Source organism: Chanodichthys erythropterus, chromosome 8 (genome assembly GCF_024489055.1).
Source record: "Chanodichthys erythropterus isolate Z2021 chromosome 8, ASM2448905v1, whole genome shotgun sequence".
NCBI classification, from domain to species: Eukaryota; Metazoa; Chordata; class Actinopteri; order Cypriniformes; family Xenocyprididae; genus Chanodichthys; species Chanodichthys erythropterus.
Window position 1 is genome coordinate 41,974,904 of NC_090228.1, and position 6,067 is coordinate 41,980,970.

Consider the following 6,067-nt stretch of genomic DNA (forward strand, 5'->3'; position numbering starts at 1 on the left):
TCATCAATTAAATATTTACCATTTTAAATTATGTATAATTGTGTGTTTTTAAATAAACAGTGACAAAAACTACAAGTTATAGGGCTGGACGATATGACAAAATATATAACCTTGATATAAGTGATCGCTCCGATTTAAACCTACCTATATTATAGTTATATAAAATATTCACAGACAGATTTGCTCTATGTAGTTCCCTGGCGTCAAAATCAGACACATGTCAGGAAACATGATTCCTGGCTGCATGTCAATATCCATGGATTAGGTTTCTTTGACATGTCATAAGGAACACTTTCAAGCCAAACCTTTAGTGTAATTGTTTGTTTTACTCGCGTTTTCGCAGTTTCCTCTATTACATCCAATCATGCAGCAGGTTCTTTTGCCACTCAGTCCAGCTGAGAGAGCACGTTCCATCGGGAAAGTGATGACTATGCAAATTCTGAGCTATAAATTACTATTATAGTGTGAGAATGAACTTGCACTAGTTAACAGAAGCACACAGTTATGACAAACTACTTGCTCAACCACTGCACATCATGAACCACTGAAAGCTCAATGCTGTAGAAGGTCAGCAGGAGCTTGATGTGAGGGTTTGTGCATGTTGCAGGTATGGCATTGCTTGATGAACAGAGTGGGGTCTTTTGCCCTATTTGGGCGGGATTAGTTTTACATGGGGAGGTGGGGGTAAAGTAATTTTACCTCAGGACATCTGTAATATTAATGGCCAATTCGCACGGGATAAGACATCTCAGTAAAACTAGCAGAAGTGGGAGGGGTAACTCGCTTTACGCACCACAGTAACCTCCTTGTCATCATGTGCGTATGACGTTGCTTCCTGTTATCACGTGAGCAAACAGACAACATGGCGCCGACAAGAAAAAAGCGAAACTGGAGCAGGGAGGAAACGCTGTGTTTGGGGAGAACGTCGGTTTATCGAGAAGTTGTAAGTAAATGTCCAAAAGTTGAGGAAGATTTTGGAGAATGGGGAAAACTGAAGGATAGAATCGACTACCTGAAAAAAGGTATACAGTTGCTGGTCATATAATTAGAATATCGTGAAAAAGTTCATTTTTTTATTGTAAATTATTTTTAAAAATGAAACTTTAATTTATACTAGATTCCGTACATGTAAAGTAAATTTTTTTAAATTGTTGATTAGAGCGTACAGCTAATGAAAGTCCAAAATCCAGTATCTCAAAATATTAGAATATATACATTTGAGTTTCATTAAATGACCATCCCTACAGTATAAATTCCGGGTATCTCTTGTTCTTTGAAGCCACACTAATGGGGAAGACTGCCGACTTGGCATCGGTCCAGGAGACAATCATTGACACCCTCCACAAGGGAGTAAGTCACAGATGGTCATTACTGAATGTGGTGGCTGTTTACAGAGTGATGTATCAAAGCATATTAAATGCAAAGTTGACTAGAAGGAAGAAATCGGGTAGGCAAAGGTGCACAAGCAACAGGGATGACCACAAGCTTGAGAATACTGTCAAGTAAAGCCGATTCAGACACTTCGGAGAGCTTCACAATGAGTCAAATGAAGCCGGAGTCAGCGCATCAAGAGTCACCACACTCAGACATCTTCAGGAAAAGGACTACCAAGCCACTTCTGAAACAGAAACGACGTCAGAAGCATCTTACCTGGGCTAAGGAGAAAAAGAACTGGACAGTGAACAGTGGTCGAAAGTCCTCTTTTCAGATAAAAGTAAATTTTGCATTTCATGTTGAAATCATGGTCCCAGAGTCTGAAGGAAGACTGGAGAGGCACAGAATCCAAGCTGCTTAAAGTCTAGTATGAAGTTTCTGAAGTTAGTAATGATTTGGGGGGCCGTGACGTCTGCTGGTGTCGGTCCATTGTGTTTTATCAAGTGCAAAGTCAATGCAGCCATCTTCCAGGAGATTTTGGAGCACTTTATGCTTCCATCTGCTAACAAGCTTTATGGAGATGCTGATTTCCTTTTCCAGCAGGACCTTAGCACCTGCCCACAGTGCAAAAACTACTTCCAAGTGATTTGCTGACCATGATATTACTGTTTTATTGGCCAGCCAACATGCCTGACCCCTGAATCTATGGGATATTTTCAAGAGAAAGATGAGAAACAGTCGATCCAACAATATACAAATTATCTGAAGGCTCAATAGTGCCTCAGCAGTGCCACACTGATCACTTCCATGCCACACTTCACTGATGCTGTAATTTGTGCTAGGAGCAAGTCATTTGCTGTAATATGTGCTGCCGACCAAGTATTGAGTGTACAAATGAACATACTTTAAAGAACTGGAACTTTTCTGTTTTGAAAATCCATTTTTTGATTGATCTTAGGAAATATTTGAATATTTTGAGATACTGGATTTTGGACTTTCATGAGCTGTACGCTGTAATCATCTACTTTAGATGCAGGGAATCTAGAATATATGAAAGTTTAATTTTTAAAAATAATTTACAATAAAAAATTGAACTTTTTCACGATATTCTAATTATATGACCAGCACCTGTAGAGAGTGCATTAAGCACAACAGACGGACTGGCACTGATCTGGCTGGAAAGAAGTCCCCATATTTTGAAGAAATGGATGCAGTATTGGGTAAGAATAATTTTTTATCAGTTAAGAAAATATTCTTGTTGTTAACATTTATAGAAAATTTATCAAAGAACATTCTGTAAGGCCCTGAAATACGTTATGTACGTATTTATAAGTTATACATTTCAGTATATGAAGGTTGAAACTACACAATTTCTGTTTCAAAATACATATTTCATTGAGCTTATACAGCATATACTTTGCAAAAAAAAAATTATAATTAATTTTGCATATGGGTAGGAAGCTGTTGATAACATGAAATAACATTAAAGTATAGTTAAATAACGGCTGTCATCACAGATCACATAGATCTCCTTCTGACTATCTCGAGCAAGATTCTACATCGAGCACAACAGAATCTTTACCTGACAATCAAGAGGATGTTGCAGGACCCAGCACAATTCCAGCAAGATGTCCACAACCATCACCAGGGCCAGATCCAACACCAAGCAACGGTTGCGCTTCATTTAAATTAATTCTGTAAATATTTTAAAATGTAATTCTTTCAATATATCACTCTTCTCAAAGAATCATGTGTATCCCTGTCAACCAATCTTACTGTTTTTTGACAGGCAGACCTGCAAACTTGTCACTTTTAGGTGACAATCAGCTTTTTCTTGGTCATTTGGGTCATTTATGTGAATTGCAAAACATTATTGGATAATTCTTATAATTGATATTTCTCTGGGCCAATCGGAATCTTAGCACTTGCGTCAGAATCTTGAAGCACACAGCGCCAACTGAGAGATCGTCATTGAATGGCTACACGTGAGTCTGATGCAAAGAAGCTTATTGACAGTTAAATTCAAGGTAAGTCAAGCTTTTTGGAGCAAAAATAACAGCTATTATTTTGTCCTCAAGTGCTGCCGCAGCAAGAAGAGCCAAGGCAGAAGAGGAGGCGCTGGCCGGAAAGCGACATGCAGCCAGGTGCAAGAGAGCTTGTGAAACACTCATCCAAGCTAAGAGACAAAAAAAATAAATGTTTTTCATGTCTGTCAGTCTTTTATTTTTTATTTGTGTCATGCGTCACAACACTACCATGCGTTTCAATGTTGTAAATAAAAAGAAATGTGTAATTTGCATATTAAAATCACAAAAAAATCAAGCTTGGGGCACCCCCCACCCCCCCAGACACTGTCACCTTTTTTACTCTGAGGAGTCTGCAGGTCTGGACAGGGGGACGTAGACATAAAGGGAACAAAACACAAGTCATGGAAGCTGTGGAAAAGGGCCTTGACCGCATTTTCCAGCACGAAGCTGTTTCAGGTGGGGACTACATGCAGTACAAGAGGGACCGACTGGAATGGGAGAAGGAAGCTGAGAGGAACCGGATGGATTTTGAGAAGTGTCACCTCGATTTTGAAATGAGAAGGATGGAGGCTGAGGAGAGGCGTTCGAGAGAGAACAGAGAATTGATTATGCAGTTATTTCATTTCCTTAGGCCAACAGCCTTTCCTTCCACCACACCATTCAATTATAGCCCATATCCTAGCTATCTCGCTCCTTCTGAGGTTCCCTTTGGTCCCCCTGCTCCAAGTGCCACACCAGTGTCTCCCAAAACAGCAGTCTCATCCCCACACTCTTTCATAAAGTGGATATTTTTCTTACAGGTCACTTGTATGTTTTTCAAAACTGTTTCCTTAAACTTTATTACAAAGAAGAGAAAAATACACTTTATTGGTAAAGTGTATTTTTTTAAGTATTTGCACAAAACTTTAAGAACAAGCTGTTTTATTTAAACAAAGTTGTAATGTTAATTTTTTTCTTGAAAGAATATGTAAGTTTTATTACATCTGCACAGTTAGATAACTGTTTTCAGAAGTTGACAATAGGTTACTCGTTTCTTTGTGTAGTATTAGTACAACTTGTACAAAAAAAAAAGTGATTTTAACAAAAGATAAAACCTAAGCTATTTTTTATTTTCCTGAAATAACTTGTTAGAACTGTATAAAGTCTTAACAACTTGTAGAATCTTGTTGAATGTTGAGTTATTCCTGAGTTGTTTTGGTCACTTTAGCACTGTGGCATGTTGTGGATTTCTTGTCAGTGTTTTTATGACAAGTCATTAATAAAAACCTCTAAAGCCTTGCGGATTTGTTCTCCCTCGTTGACTTCATGGAGTGATGTTTGAGTGTGGTGTGGTGTCGATGATTTAAGTTCTCACAGAAGTTGTGTAGCACAATGTATTTTATGTTGCTTGTCCTTGAGTCATTCCTTTTCATCAGAGTCCGCCATCTGCCTTTAAGGCATCCAAATGTGTGCTCCACATGGATGCGTGCCCGACTCAGGTGCTCGTCGAAGCTGCACTGTGAAGCAGTTGCTGTGCCTTCAGGGAAAGGCTTCATAACATTCTTGTTAAAACTGTATGCAGAGTCGGCCACAATCACTATAGGTATATGAACCCCATTAATCTTTCTTGTTATTTTTGGAAAGAATGATCCATTTTCAAGATTTTGTGAGAGATAAGAACATTCGAACACAAAAGAATCGAGGCATTTCCCCGGCCAGCCAACATCAAAGTCAAGGAACTTGTAATTGCTGTCTACAAGGCTTTGAAGCAGTACACTGTACCTTTACGGTTGTGGTAGTTAGTGTGGTATGCTGAAGGTGCAATGATGGGGATGTGTGTGCCATCTAGGGCACCCCCACACTTTGGGAATCCACTCTTTCTTTCAAAGCCATCAATGATAGCTTGCATTTCTGCTTCATTTTTGGGCCTTGTGACATATTTCTTCCTAATTTGGCAAAGTGCCTTGCACATCTCCCAAAATATGTCACAGGCTGTTCTAATACCAATTCCAAATAAATTAGCCACATCATGGAACTCCATATTGCTCGCCAGTTTATAGAGAGTGATGGCCATTCTTTTTTCCAGGGGTACAGGACTTTTCATTGCAGTTATTTGTGGATGAATGAGAGGGGTAAGGTCATTGCAAAGTTGATGAAATATTGTTTTTGGCATCCTGAAATTGAGGTACCAGCACACACACAAATATATATACAGTATATATACACGTTAATACAGTTAGGTCCACTCTAACGATTCTGATTGGATTGTGTTGGTAATAGACACTTACCTAGAGCTAAAAGAAGTTTTGTGCCTCTAAGTACTTTCGATATTGTTTTTGCTTTAAATGGTATGCGGAAAACACTGGAGGTTTGCCACAGAGTTGTCCCACCACCTACAACACAACCAAATGCTTCTTCAAGCGCCTCCATGCTTGCAAAATGCGCCAAAAACTACTTTTAAACAGGAAATGACGGAATTTTACCATACATATTTACAGCGGGTCTATTCAAATGGGATTAGTATTACCTGAGGTAATTTTTCCAGACCTTTTTACAGAAGGTAAAAGTCGCCGTAATCTTTACTGACATTGTCCATAATGATTACCGAGCTAGCACATTCGGACAGGACTAAAATCACTGAGAAGCTCTGGTAATAATTACTTTACCCCCACCTCCCCATGTAAAAC